This window comes from Oncorhynchus gorbuscha, linkage group LG18 (genome assembly GCF_021184085.1).
Source record: "Oncorhynchus gorbuscha isolate QuinsamMale2020 ecotype Even-year linkage group LG18, OgorEven_v1.0, whole genome shotgun sequence".
In the NCBI taxonomy this organism is placed as follows: Eukaryota; Metazoa; Chordata; class Actinopteri; order Salmoniformes; family Salmonidae; genus Oncorhynchus; species Oncorhynchus gorbuscha.
In genome coordinates this window covers 63,868,283-63,890,399 of record NC_060190.1, presented here as the reverse complement: position 1 = coordinate 63,890,399, position 22,117 = coordinate 63,868,283, and the positions used below count along the sequence as shown (strand labels likewise).

General features: G+C 41.7%; 1 pseudogene; it reads right to left on the bottom strand.

The window, feature by feature from the left end:
- LOC124004110 overlaps nt 1-22,117 on the bottom strand; it is a 253,618-nt pseudogene that overhangs the window by 103,364 nt on the left and 128,137 nt on the right.

Below are 22,117 nucleotides of genomic sequence, written 5' to 3'. Positions count from 1 at the left end.
GTGCCTTTGATCACACCAGCCTCTCCCCTCCCACCTCCTTCTTCTCCCCCTTCTCCACACTTCCCCACTATACTCTCCTCATCCACTAGCATAACCTGACGAGGCCCAGCCTCATCCACATCACCCTCCATAGCATGACTAGGCCCAGTCTCACCTACACCACCATCCATAGCATGACTAGACCCAGCCTCAGCTACCCACCATCCATAGCATGATTAGATCCAGCCTCCACTACACCACCATCCATAGCATGACTAGATCCAGCCTCCACTACACCACCATCCATAGCATGACTAGACCCAGCCTCATCTACCCCACCATTCATAGCATGATTAGATCCAGCCTCCACTACACCACCATCCATAGCATGAGTAGACCCAGCCTCAGCTACACCACCATCCATTGCATAACTAGACCCGGGCCTCAGCTACCCCACCACCCATAGCATGATTAGATCCAGCCTCCACTACACCACCATGTATAGCATGACTAGTCCCAGCCTCAGCTGTCTGCAGCTCATTGTCCCCTGCACGTTGACCTCGATTAGAACCCCTCCCCATGCCTCACTTTAAAATGCACATTTAGCTGCTGCTCATTGGTTTCAGAAACATAAACACTTGCCTCCGGAATGAAACAACGTGCTTAACGGCATTTGCCTGAAAACCTCCCAACAGTACACGAAAACCGCTAGCAAACTTACCGAACGACTCAACTCTTTCCTGATTTGATCATCCGTAATAAACGGAGGCAAATTTGCAACTACCACCCTTGTCGAAGGGGTAGAAAGAGGCGAAATTGGCACCAACACGCCCCTTACAAATATACCACTAGCAATTAGCCTACCAACCAAATGTTCCCTTTTCATGAACACAAACACAGCTTTGTTCATTCCGGAAGCGGAATGTATAAATTCAGCTCCTACCTGTTCACTGACTGCGAGCAGAACCTCCTCTACTTTAACTCCGTTCTCAGGAATGCACCTGAATCCATGCCGCATCGACAGCGTCTCCTCCACGCTAGGCTGAGAAGCCATCGCACACACCACACCTTCCAAACCCCAGGAAACTAACTCTGTCCTCTTCCACCCGAACTTTGAAAAAACCTGTGGATACCGCTAAAACAAAGTGCATTAACCCAAGAGAATGAATTAGAACTGAGCCCTTCACACCAAACACTCAAACTCCAAAAAATGTCCAGCATGCACTGCAAGAGATAGAGAGAGAAAGCACATTGAAATAGGGCAGACCTGCTGCTAATATGGACAACCTATCCCCTGTAGCTCACAGCTAGAGCAACACTGCAGGGAGCTTGGAGGCAGGCACGTTGTAAATAATGCCAAATTGTTTAATGCACAGAAAGAGTTATTCCTGACAGCTGACAGAGCCTGACTTACACACCACAGGGGCATAGAGATGGGAAACCAATTGAAGGAGAGATATTCAGTTGAATTTGGAAGAAAATCAAGAGATCATAAATATTTACCCGCACGGAAATAGATGGCCTGCATAGAAGTATGTATGTTAGTTATCACCTGCTGTGCTCAGTTAAAAAAAACCCGTTGTTTTGCAATCCCTATAACTATACTGTATATCGTTGCTGCTACAAAAGCGAACATACTTTCATATAATTAGTCCAGACGGCCATGTTTCTTTAGAGTATTTTCCAGCATTTATCTGTGACTGATCCACATTGTGGAATATAAACAATGAAACAACAAGTGTAATAAAAAATGCAGGGAGCCAGACAAGCTATTCTTGTAAATGGGCCATTAGGCATGCAGCGGAGAACGACCCCAGAAGGTAGAGATAAATCTCAGTGGTGAGGATAGCCTACAGGTACTTACTTAATAAAAGGACGTATTGTATGAAGAATGCCATCGTATGACTACTAGAGAACAGCGGAAGGTCGCAACCCTTCATTTGACTAGACTCCACTCTGACACTGATAGAGCCTTGAGACTGACTGCTGTGTTAGAGGTTAAAATACGGTCTAATGCTAGGGCCAATAGTGACAATAATATTGGTCCTAACAGGGGGAAAAAATCATTTAGCTAAACTATTTTATTTTTTCTCTCAGCTTGAAACATCCTGAATAGACAGTGATGTTTTTGATGATTTATCTCAATAACCAAGAGAAAGGTTCAATGATAATACAAATAATACATGCATGGATGACAATGACAGCAAATCCAAAACAGAAATACTCAGCCGCAGGGAATCAGTTGAAGATCTACTTTATTAATTAGAGGATATCACCAGAATACTATCTGAATGAAACAGACAAGAATACAACTAATAACACTAACAAATACATTTCACAACTACTCTTCCTCATCTTCATCCAGATGCTGCACTGCGGATTATTGCGATGGCGTATGTGGCCCTGGTCTAAGTATAGTACATTTAACAGCTTTGATCTCCAGTCAAGTTGGATGTCAATCACAATGCCATCTGGTGGAGACCAATACAAGTCCCACGCACAAGGTCACATCCAAGGTCTCCTCCTCATCCACATCATCATTGCTTTAATCTGGATCAAAATATTATGGGCATCATGGCCTTAATCATTTGGGATGCTCTGTTAAAACAATGCTCCCCCATTCAAAGTGGCCACAGTTGATTACCGATGGCTGTGTTTTAAACCCAGTTAGGTCTCCCTTTGATGCATTTCAATCTGAGCGAAGCTGACACATGCAGCCTTCACTGGTTCAAATACTTATGTGGTTCAGGATCACCTACCGTAGAATGAGAGCTTTCCTTTTACAGTGTTCTTCCCCCTGGAGTTCTCTGCCACACACTCATATGTGCCCGCGTCTTCCTGCTGGAAATAAGGGATTTCCAGGACGCCGCTGGCTTTCCTCACGTCCACTTTCCTAGAAAAGGGGATTCCGTCCACTCTACTCCAGTTTATAGAGGGGACAGGGCTGGAGTAAAGAGGAATGGAAAGAGAAACCTTGTAGCATGTTCATATTACAAACACAAATCATTTGCAATATTACAACCTCACCACAATATTTAACCGAGATGGATTCAATTGATCAGACAAAAAAAACTGACATGTAGGTAATACACAATTCAGCTAATGTACCAGGAGTCACAGCCCCAAATCTACGAGAAATCTCAGATGTCCAGCACAGCTACAATCAGAGGAGGGTTGGAGGCATGCAGTGATACATGAAAAATATCTCGCAGTTTGTTGTTAACTTTTATGCTTTTCATGTATTTGTGTGCCTGTTAAACCAAGCCCAGAGTCCACTTACTTTCCTAATGCAAAACATTCCAGTTTCACTGTCAATCCTTTGGCTACATGGACAATCTCTGGAAACTGAACTTCGATCTTCGGCTCGTATTCACCCATTATACCTGAGGAGGAGTAATTCACAACCAATTATAAGAAAGCAAAAAACAACAACACAGATAATATGATATGTCATTATGTCCGTTATGTCTACATATGTCCTATAAGCGATTACAATCATACACCTGAGAAGTGGTTCTTTTGGAAAACCAATAACAGGTTCTCATTGTTGCTGGTATTCTCTATCTGCAAATCACATTTCCAGAGGTTTCTCAGCCCAAATGGGCTCTTGAAATGGGAGAAACAAGCCAATTTCATCTCCTTGATATTGTGAAGCACGGTTCCCTGACTGACTGTGAAAGCTCATTCAGATCTGTATCTCCATTGTCTAATACAGCCAGGTAGCCAAGGCCCTATCAGCCATAGTAAATGAGACAGCTGGATGAGGCTCTAATCAGTGATGTAGTCAAGTCACTCAACCTTGAGTCCGAGTTGAGTGCCAAGTCCCTACACTATTATAAAAAAGGGTTCCAAATGGGTTGTTTGCGGATTAATAGGGTTATACCAAGAACCATTTTCATCTGAAGAAACCTTTTTGGAAGACGATGGTTCTTTGTAAGGCAAGCTCACTGGGCACAGATGTCAATTCAACATCTAATTTAGATTTACATTTGTTGAGTTTTGAACTAACCTGAATTCAATGTGAAATCAACAACCAAGAATCACCATGTCATTGGATTTAGGTTAAAAGTTGGGTGAAATAAATTCCATTACTGGGAGATGAATTCACCTTTCAGCAGGACAATAACCTAAAACACAAGGCCAAATCTACACAGAAGTTGATTACCCAGAAGATAGTGATTGTTCCTGAGTGGCCAAGTTACAGTTTTGACTTAAATCTGCTTTAAAATCTATGGCAAGATTTGAAAGTGGTATTTAGCAATGATCAACAACCAATTTGACAAAGCTTGAAGAATTTTGAAAAGAATAATGGGCAAATGTTTCACAATCCAGGTATGGAAATCTCTTAGAGACTTACCCAGAAATATTCAAAGCTGTAATTGCTCCCAAAGGTGATTCTAACACATATTGACTCAGGGGGTTGAATACTTATCTAACCAAGATATATTAGTGCTTTATTTTATATATATATATATATATATATATATATATATATATATATATATATATATATATATATATATATATATATATATATATATATATATATATATATTTATGAATGTTACATTTTTCTTCCACTTTGACATTGCTGACTATTTTGTGTTAATCATTGCTTTTAAAAAAAATACAAAATGAAATAATTTTAATCCCACCTTGTCACAAAACGAAATGTGGAAAAAGTGAATGGGCACTGTATGTGTGGGAATACTTTGGAAGAGATTTTCTAAATTAAAATCACTTGGAGCTGATTTACAGGAGTTTTATAAGGTGAATGCACCAATTTGCAAGTCGCTCTGGATAAGAGCGTCTGCTAAATGACTTAAATGTAATGTAAATGTTTACACTCTTTTTTTGGGGCTCAGAAAACTTTGTGGTCAAAAACACTTGACCCAAATTCAGCACAGAGGCCACCAGTTGGGGATCCCTGCTTTAGAGGATAAAAGGGTTTTTGGAAAAACCCTTCATAGAGGGTTCTAGATAGACCTATTGACAGTTTTTTTTACTGTAAATGTGCACAACTGAGCACGGGGACAAGTACATTAGAGTGCCTCACAAGTCCTCAACTGGCAGCTTCATTAAATAGTACACAAAAACACCAGTCTCAACATCAACGGTGAAGAGGCGACTCTGGGATGCTGGCCTTCTAGACAGAGTCGCAAAGAAAAAGCCATATCACTGTCAAGTGTTTGTGTTCTTTTGCACATCTTAATCTTTTATTTTTATTGGCCAGTCTGAGATATTATTTAATGAAGAAGCCAGTTGAGAACTTGTGAGGGGTCAAACTAGACACTCTAATGTACTTGTCCTCTTGCTCAATCTGTAGGTAGGGAGCCGCCTTTCTGTGCTAGTGGTGGCTGTTTAACAATCTGATGGCCTTGAGATATAAGCTATTTTTCAATCTCTCTGTCCCAGCTTTGATGCACCTTTACTGACCTCGCCTTTTGGATGGAAGTGGGGTGAACAGGCAGTGGCTCGGGTGGTTATTGTCCTTGATGATCTTTCTTGCCTTCTTGTGACATTGGGTGTTGTAGGTGTCCTAGAGGGCAGGTAGTTTGCCACCGGTGATGCATTGTGCAGACCGCACCACCCTCTGGAGAGCCTTGCGGTTGTGGGCGGTGCAGTTGCCGTACCAGGCGGCGATACAGCCCGACAGGATGCTCTCAATTGTGCACCTGTAAAGGTTAGTGAGCGTTTTCGGTGACAAGCCACATTTTTTCAGCCTTCTTCACCACACTGTCTGTGTGGTTGGACCATTTCAATTCGTCGATGATATGTACACAGAGGAACTTAAAAGGAACCTTCTCCACTGCTGTTGTGTCGATGTGGATAAGGGGGTGCTCCCTCTTCTGTTTCCTGAATTCCACAATCATCTCTTTTGTTTTGCTGACATTGAGTGAGAGGTTATTTTTCTGACACCACACTCCGAGGGCACTCACCTCCTCCCTGTAGGCTGTCTCGTCATTGTTGGTAATCAAGCTAACCACTGTTGTGTCATCTGCTAACTTGGTGATTGAGTTGGAGGCATGCATGGCCATGCTGTCATTGATCAACAGGGAGTACAGGAGGGGGCTGAGAACACCCACTTGTGGGGTCCCAGTGTTGAGGATCAGCAGATTGGAGATGTTGTTTCCTACCTTCACCACCTGGGGGCAGCCTGTCAAGAAGTCCAGGACCCAGTTGCACAGGGCGGATTCGAGACCCAGGAGTTTGGGTATACACTATAGTGTTGAATGCTGACCTGTAGTCAATGAACAGCATTTGTACATAGGTATTCCTCTTGTCCAGATTGGATAGGGCAGTGTGCAGTGTGATGGCGATTTCATCGTCTGTGGAAATATTTGATTGGTAAGCAAATTGAAGTGGGTCTAGCGTGACAGGTAGGGTGGAGGTGATATGATCCTTGACTAGTCTCTCAAAGCACTTCATGATGACAGAAGTGAGTGCTACGGGGCGATAGTCATTTAGTTCAGTTACCTTAGCTTTCTTGAGAAGAGGAACAATGTTTGCCATCTTGAAACGTGGTATTACTTCATGATAGGTCGGCTGACTATAGGTGATAGGTCGGCTGGTCGGCTTCATGATAGGTCGGCTGATTCAACCAATTATAGTTGTCTTCATGACCATATTTAATAGGGAGGGTTAATTTACTCATGATCATATCTAAGAGGGATGAATAATTAGCAGTGGTAGTTTTCATGCTAACATACTGAATGTAACACGTGGGTTATGAACCGGGGTCTCCCACAGGGTCAACCAACATATTAGCCCATTAGACCAAGATGAAATTCCCTCATGGGCCGAGGGCCGATGCTGGTTTTTGATGTTTGCAGGCGGGTTACCTCATCCTGTGACCATGACCACCTCATGTCTGCTACATGTACTTGCGCCTGACATATCTGCTACATATAACGATTAGAAAAATATATCTGATATTTGTTAAAAGGACTCTTCTGGTTTCAGATTGAGGCCTAAACAGTTGGAGTAAAAGATCTACTCATGGCCATGCAAGAAAGCTTTGTCAAAGGCTCTCCAATGAAAATGTATTTTGTCTGAGTGATCTAATTGTTGGCTTTCTCTAACTAATATTTAACACTATGCAGAGATACAATTCTTCATATACTGTATGCATGATTTATTAATGGTATAGTAGTGTAGTTAATATTACTGACATTTCACCTAATGATTGTGAACAAATTACACTATTCTAATGTGATAGTATTGCACACATTACACAGCACAACAGCCAGAAAATGAACATATGAAATAGGAATATACTGTTTTGATAGGGTGTAAGTGGTTGTCGTAGAACTGGATCTCACCATCACTGCGGAGCACCAAAGGCGTGGGCGGGCCCTGGACTCTGGTTTTGGTGACAGTATTGGTCACCACACAGGTGTAGTTGCCCACATCAGAAGGCTCCACTTTAGCGATGTATAGATTGCCCGTCTCCTGGGAGATAAAGCGTCGTGTGTCCTGCTTCACAAACGAGGGATACTCATTAAAAATCCAGGAGAATGTCAGATCTGTGGAGAAAGGAGAAGAAATGTGTGAGATCAAATACAACTAAAATTACACCAGGGTTTCAGGGTCACGCTGGCTCTCCTTATTAGAATAATAACACGGGAGAATAGGAAGAATACCAGTTTTGTCTGGTTGGAATTGATTTGGTGGAGTAGCAGGTGTGTAGGGTTGTTTGATTCTTCACCCTCCAAAGGGGTTGCAGAATCATCACAGAGCTACATGCTAGGGTGAAAATTAATGATGGTCTGAGTGTGATGAGTTAGGAGGTGCTCTAATTATCTGGACACATTTCAAAATGAATATTGTTTGTGTGGCAGGGTTTCTTTGGTAAAAAAAAATATTGCGTTTTGACAAAATCAGAGGACATTTTGTAGATAATACAAGGCCTTGAGATTGGCTGAAGGTTTTATTTCACAGAGAAAACAAACTTTAAACATTCTAAGTTGTTAAGAATGACCGACCAAGTTCGGGTTTGGTTTTTGTAGCACACAGTTGGACAGCAGAGTAACATTACCAAAAATAATGGTTTTATTGATGCAAAAGTGCGAGAAAACAAATTCATTTGGGGAATGCGTAAGGGATAGGCCTACTTTCTAAGGGACGATGGGCTTGAGCTCAGATCGTCACAAAATACTGGGTTAATTGTACTGTAAGTAAATGTTAAAATAACTCTCACCATGATGGTAAAAATAACAATACAACAATCATACCCTGATGAAGACAGCTTGTCTGTCGAAACATTTCTTATTCGGTTATTAAATTATTGCATCTGAGCTCCTAGAGTGGGTTGCTCTACTTTTATTTTTCAAATGTTCTACTCCGCTAGCCAGCACCTCGACTAAACAGGTGTGCATTACATTCGCCTCCACAAAATTAACAATATAACATATAGTATACAGTACATTTGTAGGTACACAGGACAAGGCAGGATCTCAGATCTGCTATGATTCACAGGATAACGAGCATCATGTTGGCTGGTAACTGTCAGGTGGGTCTCTCCAGTCATTTTCTTACTGTAAATGTCAGCATCTTTTTAATGTCACATCTTTTGTGGTTTGAGTCTTTCAAAAAGAACAAAACACACATTTTGAAGAGTAACCTTTGAAATAAACACTTTGTTTGGCTATTTGTCTGGTGATTCAATAACTTTATGTGCCCAGAGACTTTGGTATGCGTGACTGAGGCAACTGAAATACTGTACATTCTTGAAAAACCTTTCCCATTCTGCATCTTTTGTAGTGATTTGTGTTAATCCAAGCTCACTGTTCCCACCAGGACTTTGAACGTTTCATAAGCACCACCAGCATAATCATCATTATCACCACCATCATCATCATCGTCGTTGTCGTCGTCGTTAGCGTCATCATCATCACCATCATCATGTAATTTAAAAGGTATAGAAAATCAGTGGTGATCCCATCTGCATTGCTTGCTGTCTGCTTTCCTTGCTGTTTGGGGTTTTAGGCTGGGTTTCTGTATTCTTTGTGACATCTGCTGATGTAAAAAGGGCTTCATAAATACATTTGATTGATTGATTGATTGATTACACAAGCAGTACCCTACAGCTAAACCATACTTCTAGGTTTCGATCTACTGCAAAGAACAAATGATAGACAGAGCCAGTGTAGAACTGATTCGTGACGGTTTGATCTCAGCTGGGGTACTTATCAAGAACACTGCTTTCAGGGTCATGTTGTTTTTTTCTGTTGCCGAGCTCTCGTTTGAAGCTTTCAGGGACAAATTATTATTTCTGAATGTTCTGACATTCTAATCAGTGGAGGGCGGCCTGAGCTTTCCAGGCCTTCTAATTGACAGGCACGTACCTTTTCCCGCTGAGCCTAATCAAACCCATTCACTTGTTAGCTGCTTGGTAATTAAACAAAACAGTCTTGAAGGATTCCTCCTTTACCCTTTCTATCTGCCTGGTCATTTATCACAGCAGGCTTCGATGCATGATGCAGCTCACTCACTGTTAGGAGCAGGTATAGGCTACAGCATGAATCAGAGCAGGCCAATCAGCCTCTTCAGAAGTGTATTTTGGCAGAGTCCTGAGGGTATTAGAACACAGAAGGTGATGGCACAGCAAGCGGAGAGGAGGGGAAAGGACAACAGAGACATGGAACATTCTGCTCTCCAAGGCAGGACAAGGCATATTGTTTTGGCTCGTTAGCACTCCAGTGCTCATGGGTTGTGCTTGCACCTGCTCACACACGTGTTTACTACTCATAAGTTTAATGGTGACTACAGTATGGGATAATAAATAATGGCAAGAAAATATAATGATAATGCAGTGTTGAACAAGGCTAGGAAACATGACTGAAATATATTCAGTTAAGTTACTCACCAGCACTACCAGCATTACCAGCATTACCACCAGGAATACAACTTTCCAGAATCGGATCCTTTATTTCTCACCCTGCAGAGCAATTGAACTGAATCCAGAGGCTGACCAAAAACACAGCCGGTGGAGGAGAGGTACTCGGAGTGGTCTTCTAGTCCGACTTCGGAGGCGCACACACCATCCACCGCTTCCAAGTATATTACTCGCTTAAGTTCAATCTCTGGGTAATAAAGTTGACGAGCTCAGGGCGAGAATTTCCTTCTAGAGAGACATCAGGAATTGTAACATACTCTGTTTCATGGAAACATGGCTCTCTCAGGAAATACTGTCTGAGTCCGTCCTGCCAGTTGGGTTCTCAGATCATCGCGCAGGCAGGGATAAATATCTCTCCGGACGGGAGATGGTAACTATAATCCGTTACTTTACCAGCAAAAATATTGTAATCAGATTACCGATACTTTCGAAAAACTAGATGATTACTTTAAGGATTCATTTTAAATTCAGAAAGCATGTTTGCAATTTGATTTGGACACTTTTCTGTTTTCTCAATGACATTCAAATTAGCATCGAAAAAAGGCGCAAGTTTAAGTTTGTTCCACCTGAGCAAGTCTAACCACAAGTCAGAGACCACTATGATGACACACCAAATGTATTTGATAGATCGCGGGAAAAGAGCAGGAATAGGCTTTTGTAGGTTACTGTCCAAGCTATGTCTTCCAATGGTGTGACTGCTGCTGGAATCCAAAGATTATCCTACTTGAATAAACGCTTGGAGTTAAGGATGACAGTAGTGATGTAGTCCACGGCAATACGGATATCACTTATTATTGATATTTACATAGCGCATTGATGTGAATCCTACTGCTGCTTTCTCATCTAGCTATTTGCGCCTTACAGATTGTGGTTGTTGTGGATGGCTGTTCACAAATCTAAATGTGTATTTGAACCCAATAATGTTTGAATTCTAGATGTCTAAACTGCCTATCAATCATCAATGAAAAATGCACTGTTCCAACAGCTGCATAGTGCGGATCCAAGCATATTGAATTAAAGTGGGGCTTTTATAATCTAATTCATGCTGATAAAAATAATCCATTGGACTAATGGACACATGCTCCAACTTGCACACTTTTGATGGATTTAAAGGGGCAATCTGTAGGTGCTACATCTATTTTTGGATTTATAAATTATATATACAGTACCAATCAAAAGTTTGGGAACACCTACTCATCCAAGGGCTTTTCTTTATTTTGTAGAATAATTGTGAAGACATCAAAACTATGAAATAACACATAAGGAATAATGTAGTAAGCAAAAAAGTGTTAAATAAATCTAAATATATTTTATAGTAGACAGCTTTGCACACTCTTGGTAATGCATGCCATTCCATGAGCGCAGCATTTATTTTAAAACTCGAATCAATGAGCCCAATCAGTCCTCCATGACAACAAAATCATAAACAACAGAGTAGGGCTGGCCAATAAGTCCTTAGTTCTGGGGTTATGCTCAGGTAAAACAAATTGGCTAATATATACTTCCATATTTCCAAGTCCTATTCTTGAAGATCAAGGGGTATAACATTTTTTGAAATGACTGGAATTCTGATAGACTTTGTTTTTTAAATGTAAATACATAATTTAATCGTATTATTATATGTAGTAGAAAGCGATGGATTAGAATAAGCCTACATAACCAACCCATAAAGTAACATTTTAAATCCATATATGGCCAGCTATGTAAACTTTAACATTGATTTATCCTGCAACAGATGCCGTTCAATTGGTAACATACATTTTAATCTTCTTCTAATGCCTCTTAAAGGGAAGGTAATCTAAAAGTAACGGAATGTAATCAGATTACGTTACTGAGTTTGGGTAATCCAAAAGGTACATTACTGATTACAATTTCAGGCAGGTAACTTGTAACTGTAATGGATTACATTCAGAAAGTAACCTAGCCAACCCTGCTCTCCGGGAAGAAGCAGGGTAGGGGTGTATGTTTCATGCTTAATGACTCAAGTCGTTTTGTTCATCTGACATAGAACACCTCTCAATCAAATGTCGACCGTATCATCTACCAAGAGAATTCCCTTCGGTTATAGTCACAGCCATGTATATCCCCCCTCAAACTGATACCACTAAGAACTTCACTGGACTTTATGCTAAATGGAAACCACATATGCTGAGGCCACATTTATAATAGCTGGGGATTTTAACTAAGCAAATTTGGGAGAAAGGCTACCGAATTTTATCAACACATGGACTGTAGTACTCGCGCTGCTAAAACACTCGACCACTGCTACTCCAACTTTCGGGGTGCCTACAACCCTCCCCCGTCCTCCTTTCGGCAAATCTGACCACGACTCCATTTTGCTATTCCCTTCCTATAGGCAGAAACTCAAAAAGGCAGTACCCGTGCTAAGGACTATTCAACGCTGGTCAGACCAATAGGAATCTACACTTCAAGATTGTTTTGATCACGGGGACTGGGATATGTTCCGGGTAGCCTCGGATAATAACATTGATGAACATACTGATTTGGTGACTGAGTTTATCAGGAAATGTATAGGAGATGTTGTACTTATGTTGTTGAACCTACCCCAACCAGAAACCATGGATAGATGGCCGCATGTGCGCAAAACTGAGAGCACGAACCACCGCATTTAACCATGGCAAGGTGACTTTGTGTATGGAAGAATACAAACAGTGTAGTTATTCCCTCTGCAAGGCAATCAAACAAGCAAAACGTCGGTATAGAGTCGCAATTCAACGGCTCAGACACCAGACGTATGTGACAGGGTCTACAGACAATCATGGACTACAAAAGGAAAACCAGCAACGTCGCGGACACTGACATCTTGTTTCCGGAACAAGCTAAACATCTTATTTGCCCGCTTTGAGGATAACACAGTGCCACCTACGGGGCCCTCTACCAAGGACCGTGGGATCTCCTTCTCTGTGGCCAATGTGAGCAAGACATTTAATAATTTTAACCCTCGAAAGGCTGCCGGCACAGACGGCATATCTAACCGCGTCCTCAGAGCATGTGCAGACCAGCTGACTGGTGTGTTTACAGACATATTCAACCCCCAGTTCGCTGATCCTCAGCACTGTGCCCCCACAAGGGTGTGTGCTCAGCCCCCTCCTGTACTCCCTGTTCACCCATGACTGCATGGGTGTGGATTTCCATTGTCAAATCACGCCTCCAACTCAATCATCAAGTTTGCAGACGAAACAACATTAGTAGGCTTGATTAACAACAATGACAAGACAGCCTACAGGGAGCAGGTGAGGGCTCTGGGAGTGTGGTGCCAGGAAAATAAACCTCTTACTCAATGTAAACAAAACAAAGGAGATGATTGTGGACTTCAGGAAACAGCAGAGGGAACACCCCCTATCCACATCGACACGACCTCAGTGGAGAAGGTGGAGAGCTTCAAGTTCCTCGGCGTACACATCACTGACAATCTGAAATGGCCCACCCACACAGACAGCGTGGTGAAGAAGGCACAACAGCACCTCTTCAACCTAAGGAGGCTGAATAAATTTGACTTGGCACCTAAAACCCTCACAAACTTTTACAGATGCACAATTTTACAGATGCACTGCCCGCAACTGCAGGGCTTTCCAGAGGGTGGTGTGGTCTGCCCAATGCATCTCCGGGGGCAAACTACCTGCCCTCCAGGACACCTACAGCACCTGATGTCACAGGAAGGCCAAAACAGTCATCACGGACAACCACACTAGCCACTGCTTGTTCACCCCGCTACCATCCAGAAGGCGAGGTCAGTACAGATGCATCAAAGCTGGAACCAAGAGACTGAAAAACAGCTTCTATCTCAAGGCCATCAGTCTGTTATGTAAGGACATCTCTCTCAGTAGACAAAACATTACAAACAGCTAGCAGCCAAGTAGATTGGTCACGAAAGTCAGAAAAGCAATAAAATGAATCGCTTACCTTCGATGATCTACGTATGTTTGCACTCACGAGACTCCCAGTTACACAATAAATGTTCATTTTGTTCCATAAATTTTATTTCTATATCCAAAATACCTCCATTTGGTTGGAGCGTTTATGTTCAGAAATCCACAGGCTCGAGTGGTCACGACCCGGCAGACAAAAATTCCAAATAGTATCCGTAAAGTTCGTAGAAACATGTCAAACGTTTTTATAATCAATCCTCAGGTTGTTTTTAAAATATATAATGGATAATATTTCAACCGGGACTGTAGCTTCTTCAATAGGAGAGAGAGAGAAAATGTCTGCTCCAAGCTGTAGCGCATGTAAAACGCTGCTGGCACCCAGCCATCCAATGACGCGATGTGACCTTTCTCGCTCATTTTTCAAAATAAAAGCCTGAAACTATGGCTAAAGACTGTTCACACCATGGGGAAGCCATAGGTAATGGAATCTGGTTGATATCCCTTTAAATGGAGCGAAGGCAGGCAATGGAACAGAGAGCTTTCAGGAAAAACAGCACTTCCGGGTGGATTTTCCTCAGGTTTTCGCCTGCATGAGTTCTGTTATACTCACAGACAATATTTTGACAGTTTTGGAAACTAGTGTTTTCTATCATAATCTGACAATTATATGCATATTCTAGATCCTGGGTCTGGGAAATAGGCAGTTTGTTTTGGGTACGTTTTTCATCCAAACATCAAAATACTGCCCCCTACACTCAACAGGTTAAATAGCACCTTAAAGGCTGCTGCCTATATACATAAACTTGAAATCACTGGCCACTTTAATAAATGGAAAACTTGTCAATTTAATAATGTTTACATATTTTGCAATACTTCTCTCATATGTATATAATGTATTCTATTATATTCTACTCTATCTTAGTCTACGCCTCTCTGACATTGCTCGTCCATACATTTATATTTTCTTAATTCCATTCCTTTCCTTAGATTTGTTTGTATTGGGTATACAGTATGTTGTGAAATTGTTCAATATTACTTGTTAGATATTACTGCACTGTCAGAGCTAGAAGCACAAGCATTTTTCCCTACACCCACAATAACATCTTCTAGACACATGTGACCAATAAAATTTGATAGATAATGGATTTCCATGAAAAATCCTTAACCCTAAACCTAACCCTTAACCAAAACCCTAACTCTAACCCTAACCCTGATTTGTGAGCATAAAATTGCCTTTGTCCTTGTGGGGACTGGCGAAATGTTGCTACTTGTCAGACTTGTCCATATTTTACTATCCTCATGAGGACTTTAGGTCCCCACAAGGGATAGACTACTGGTCCCCACAAGGATAGTAACACCAAGCACACATGCTAAAATAATGTGCGACTTAGTATTTTTATACATGACCCTAAGCATGATGGGATGTTAATTGTTTAATTAACTCAGCAACAACAACTGTGTGGAAGCACCTTTCAATATACTTTCGATCCCTAATTTACTCAAGTGTTTTCTTTATTTAGACAGTTACCTATAGATAAAGCATTCTGTAGCGTGTGGGCATATTCTAAGAGATGATACATTTGAGAAGAGAGGAGTTTCCACTTTGAGGAGTCCCCCGAGAGGCTTGAGAGATGCTGACAAATTATGGCGCTGTGTGTATCTAGACTGCTGGGCTTGCACAATACTTTGGAGAAGTCACAATGAAATGAAGAGATCTGCAAAAACAGAGACCAACAAGTATATCGTAAATAATTTGTGAAAATTTAAAAATGATGTAAGAAGGCAGAGACACTAAGCAATTCTCCAGAATAAAATCTGCCATACTTTGAGACAACACAGCTGTGTCGTAAGTCCCCAATACAGAGCACAGCATACAATTAATTATTGTCACACTCAGGGAAAATAACATACTGCATGACTGAAAGCAAGATTTTGGAGAAACGTTTGCTCATTTATTGAAAATGAAATACAGAGGGGCAAAAAAGTATTTAGTCAGCCACCAATTGCACAAGTTCTCCCACATAAAAAGATGAGAGATGCCTGTAATTTTCCTCATTGGTACACTTCAACTATGACAGACAAAATTATTTTAAAAAATCCAGAAAATCACATTTTGTAGGATTTTTAATGAATTTATTTGCAAATTATGGTGGAAAATAAGTAAGCTCTCACAGACCTGTAACTTCTTCTTTAAGAGGCTCCTCTGTCCACCACTCGTTACCTGTATTAATGGCACCTGTTTGAACTTGTTATCAGTATAAAAGACACCTGTCCACAACCTCAAACAGTCACACTACAAACTCCACTATGGCCAAGACCAAAGAGCTGTCAAAGGACACCAGAAACAAAATTGTAGACCTGCACCAGGCTGGAAAGACTGAATCTGCAATAGGTAAGCAGCTTGGTTTGAAGAAATCAACTGTGGGACAAATTATTAGGAAATGGAAGACATACAAGACCACTAATAATCTCCCTCGATCTGGGGCTCCATGCAAGATCTCACCCCGTGGGGTCAAAATGAACACAAGAACGGTGAGCCAAAATCCCAGAACCACACGGGGAGACCTAGTGAATGACATGCAGAGAGCTGGGACCAAAGTAACAAAGCCTACCATCAGTAACACACTACGCCTCCAGGGACTCAAATCCTGCAGTGCCAGACGTGTCCCCCTGCTTCAGCCAGTACATGTCCAGGCCCGTCTGAAGTTTGCCAGAGAGCATTTGGATGATCCAGAAGAAGATTTGGAGAATGTCATATGTTCAGATGAAATCAAAATAGAACTTTTTGGTAAAAACTCAACTCGCCGTGTTTGGAGGACAAAGAATGCTGAGTTGCATCCAAAGAACACCATACCTACTGTGAAGCATGGGGGTGGAAACATCATGCTTTGGGGCTGTTTTTCTGTAAAGGGACCAGGACGACTGATCCGTGTAAAGGAAAGAATGAATGGGGCCATGTATCGTGAGATTTTGAGTGAAAACCTCCTTCCATCAGCAAGGGCATTGAAGATGAAACGTGGCTGGGTCTTTCAGCATGACAATGATCCCAAACACACCGCCCGGGCAACGAAGGAGTGGCTTCGTAAGAAGCATTTCAAGGTCCTGGAGTGGCCTAGCCAGTCTCCAGATCTCAACCCCATAGAACATCTTTGGAGGGAGTTGAAAGTCCATGTTGCCCAGCAACAACCCCAAAACATCACTGCTCTAGAGGTGATCTGCATGGAGGAATGGGCCAAAATACCAGCAACAGTGTGTGAAAACCTTGTGGAGACTTACAGAAAACGTTTAACCTCTGTCATTGCCAACAAAGGGTATATAACAAAGTATTGAGATAAACTTTTGTTATTGACCAAATACTTATTTACCACCATAATTTGCAAATTAATTAATTAAAAATCCTACAATGTGATTTTCTGGATTTATTTTTTTCATTTTGTCTGTCATAGTTGAAGTGTACCTATGATGAAAATTACAGGCCTCTCTCATCTTTTTAAGTGGGAGAACTTGCACAATTGGAGGCTGACTAAATACTTTTTTTGCCCCACTGTATCTCATTTACATAAGAATTCACACCCTTTGTAGAAGCACCTTTGACAGTGATTACAGCTGTGATTCTTTCTGGGTAAGTCTCTAATGAGGTTTCCACACCTGGATTGTGAAACATTTGCCCATTATTCTTTTCAAAATTCTTCAAGCTCTGTCAAATTGTTTGTTGACAATTGCTAGACAACCAATTTCAACCCTTGCCATACATTTTGAAGCAGATTTAAGTCAAAACTGTAACTCGGACACTCAGGAATATTCACTGTCTTCTTGGTAAGTAACTACAGTGTCTGGTGGAAAGCCGACTGAACCAGGGTTTTCTGTAGGATTTTTCCTGTACTTAGCTCCAGTCCTTAACGATTACAAGTATAACCATGATGCAGCCACCAGTATGCTTGAAATAATGGAGAGTTGTACTCAGTAATGTGTTAATTTGCCCCAAACATAACACATTGTATTTGGGACAAAAAGTGAATTGCTTTGCCACATTTTATTCAGTATTACTTTAGTGCCTTGTTGCAAACAGGAATATTTGGAATATGTTTATTCTGTACAGGCTTCCTTCTTTTCACTCTGTCAATTGGGTTAGTATTGTGGAGTAACTACAACATTGTTGATCCATTCTCGGTTCTCTCCTGCCACAGGAATTGAACTCTGTAACTGTTTAAAGTCACCATTGGCCTCATGGTGAAATCCCTGAGCGGTTTCCTTCCTCTCCGGCAACTGAGTTTGGAAGGATGGCTGTATCTTTGTATTGACTGGGTGTATTATACACCATCCAAAGTGTAATTAATAACTTCACCATGCTGACTGGAATATTCAAAGTCTGCTTTTTATTTTTATTTTACCAATGGGTGCCCTTCTTTGCGAGGCATTGGAAAACCTCCCTGGTCTTTGTGGTTGAATCTGTGTTTGAAATTCATTGCTCAACAGATAATTGTATGTGTAGGGCACAGAAATGACGTAGTCATTAAAAAAGTATGTTAAACACAATTATTGTAGACAGAGTGAGTCCATGCCATTTATTAAATGAATTGTTACTCCTGAACTTATTTAGTCTTTCCATAACAAAAGGGTTGAATACTTATCGGCTCAAGACATTTTAGCTTTTAATATGTAATTAATTAGCAACAATTAAAATCAAACATTATTCCACTTTGACATTATGGGGTAAGGTCAGTGACAAAAAAAATCTAAATTGAATCCATTTTAAATTCAGGCTGTAACAACAAAATGTGAAAGAAATCAAGGGGTATGAATACTTTCTGAAGGCACTGTACTAGCACATCCAATCACATGGCATAATTGGGCATCTCTAAATTCTTCCCAAAACAAAAAATCATAATGAAAAAAATATATATAATATGTTGATTCATCATCAAAGTGCTAGTGCAATGGTGTAATTATTCCCTTCAATGGGCATCCAGATTACAGAATATAAATAGTGCTTAATGACAAATGATTGGATATGCTTACACACACATTGCTTTATTTGTGTATTGCTTACACATGCAATCCTTTATGTGTGTATTATTGTCAGTGTTCTGAGCCAACAATTAAAAGCCAACCAACCTCTTGGCTTTGTTCAGAGTAATATCTACACACTGCAAGACGGCAGGACTCTGCACATTCTACACTGAACCCAGTTGTAGAGCCCCCTGGGATCCCCCTGTGGAGTCAGCGTGCTACAAAAACAATATATATTAATCTAAACATAGGGAATAATTAAGACACGGGTGAACAACATGTGCAGTGTAGGCCTGCATCAACAGACAAAACAACCCATCTATCATTACAATAGAGTTGCTAAGGTGTATTATAAGGACATATCAGTTAATCAGATACTGAGATTCTGAGTTATGAGCTCTATCAATGTTAATACTGCCGTGTTAATTCTGAGGAGGGGGGAGTTGTGTTTGTATCTTCATCATGCATTATCAGTGTCAATGCTTTAAATTAATATTAATCATACATGTAAAGTTTACTGTGACAACAATATGCATTTTTAATTACCGTGCTACAAAAACAGGCAAGAGCATCCTGGCGTGAACGATGAACAAACTTTAAACAAAGAGGTTACTAATAGCCATGTTCAAAGTTTAATATATCCACAGATGCAAGGAGGATGCGATACGTGTGGAGCTGTTGGATAACCCATGGAGGGGTTATCCAACAGTCAATGTCCACTGATTCATAGAACTAGGGTCTCCTCCAATAGACTGCCTATCCGCACTGCTGAAAACAAAGAATTCCATCCCACAGCCCACATGAAAAACACCCCCTGAAAGTACTGCCACTCCAATTGTGTTAAAGTGCAGTGCTCCCAACTTTGCTCCAGGCTACAAAAATGATCCTCCTCCCTACATTCTGTTCATGTACATGAGTAGACAGAGTGCACATGCTCTGTGTTCTCAAAGCCCGGGGTCTTAGGACAAAATGAACCAGGGGATACACAATGCAGAATCCCTTTTCTTAGTGGATGCGCACAAGTGATTTCAGTCTTGAGTGCCGCTAAAAGGTCTCTCTCCATTAGAAAATGGAGGTCAGCTGCATCCGGTCCAGGACTAAACACAGTAGTTGAGTAATACAAAGACCAAGGCTAGGTCACACAGGCAGCCCATTAATCTAGTGTGTTTTGAGAGAGAGCGGAAGTGACAGCCTTTCAGCCTCTCTGGCTTCTCTGACTGTGGGAGCCCGGGTGAAGATCATTTGACTCTCCACTGCCCATTTCTGGAAACACTAGCAGCACATTCAGCAAACAGAGAGTATCGTAACATCATCATTAAAAGACCATTTCAACAATGCTAATAATATAATGTGTCTGCTCCAAATCACTGTGTTTTCTTATATGATTACAACACATCCCCAGCATGTTCCCAATACTAGAACATTGGCCTGTCAAAACAGGAAGTGCATCAGTAGAGACACATGCTTCAAGAGGGCCACCATTGTTCCTGTTCCCAAGAAAGCTAAGGTAACTGAGCTAAACGACTACCGCCCCGTAGCACTCACTTTCGTCATCATGAAGTGCTTTGAGAGACTAGTCAAGGACCATATCACCTCCACCCTACCTGACACCCTATACCCACTCCAATTTGCTTACCGCCCAAATAGGTCCACAGACGATGCAATCTCAACCACACTGCACACTGCCCTAACCCATCTGGACAAGAGGAATACCTATGTGAGAATGCTGTTCATCGACTACAGCTCGGCATTCAACACCATAGTACCCTCCAAGCTCGTCATCAAGCTCGAGACCCGACACCGCCCTGTGCAACTGGGTACTGGACTTCCTGACGGGCCGCCCCCAGGTGGCGAGGGTAGGCAACAACATCTCCACCCCGCTGATCCTCAACACTGGGGCCCCACAACGGTGCGTTCTGAGCCCTCTCCTGTACTCCCTGTTCACCCACGACTGCGTGGCCACGCACGCCTCCAACTCAATCATCAAGTTTGCGGACGACACAACAGTGGTAGGCTTGATTACCAACAACGACGAGACGGCCTACAGGGAGGAGGTGAGGGCCCTCGGAGTGTGGTGTCAGGAAAATAACCTCACACTCAACGTCAACAAAACTAAGGAGATGATTGTGTACTTCAGGAAACAGCAGAGGGAACACCCCCCTATCCACATCGATGGAACAGTAGTGGAGAGGGTAGTAAGTTTTAAGTTCCTCGGCATACACATCACAGACAAACTGAATTGGTCCACTCACACAGACAGCATCGTGAAGAAGGCGCAGCAGCGCCTCTTCAACCTCAGGAGACTGAAGAAATTTGGCTTGTCACCAAAAGCACTCACAAACTTCTACAGATGCACAATCGAGAGCATCCTGGCGGGCTGTATCACCGCCTGGTACGCCCACAACCGTAAGGCTCTCCAGAGGGTAGTGAGGTCTGCACAACGCATCACCGGGGGCAAACTACCTGCCCTCCAGGACACCTACACCACCCGATGTTTACAGGAAGGCCATAAAGATCATCAAGGACATCAACCACCCGAGCCACTGCCTGTTCACCCCGCTATCATCCAGAAGGCGAGGTCAGTACAGGTGCATCAAAACTGGGACCGAGAGACTGAAAAACAGCTTCTATCTCAAGGCCATCAGACTGTTAAACAGCCACGACTAACATTGAGTGGCTGCTGCCAACACACTGACTCAACTCTAGCCACTTTAATAATGGGAATTGATGGGAAATTATGTAAAATATATCACTAGCCACTTTAAACAATGCTACCTAATATAATGTTTACATACCCTACATTATTTATCTCATATGTATACGTATATACTGTACTCTATATCATCTACTGCATCCTTATGTAATACATGTATCACTAGCCACTTTAACTATGCCCCTTTGTTTACATACTCATCTCATATGTATATACTGTACTCGATACCATCTACTGTATCTTGCCTATGCTGCTCTGTACCATCACTCATTCATATATCTTTATGTACATATTCTTTATCCCCTTACACTGTGTAGAAGACAGTAGTTTTGGAATTGTTAGTTAGATTACTTGTTGGTTATTACTGCATTGTCGGAACTAGAAGCACAAGCATTTCGCTACACTCGCATTAACATCTGCTAACCATGTGTATGTGACAAATAAAATTAGATTAGATTTGATTTGATTTGGGTGGAACAAAGGGCTAGCTAAGGCATATTGTGCAGGGCTGGAAGCTCTGCAGCGAAATAAGACAAAAATCACTAACCAAAACAGCAGTAGACAAGGCATATTGACATTAGGGAGAGGCATGTGTAGAAAAGTTATCATAGGCACGGCGATTCTGAC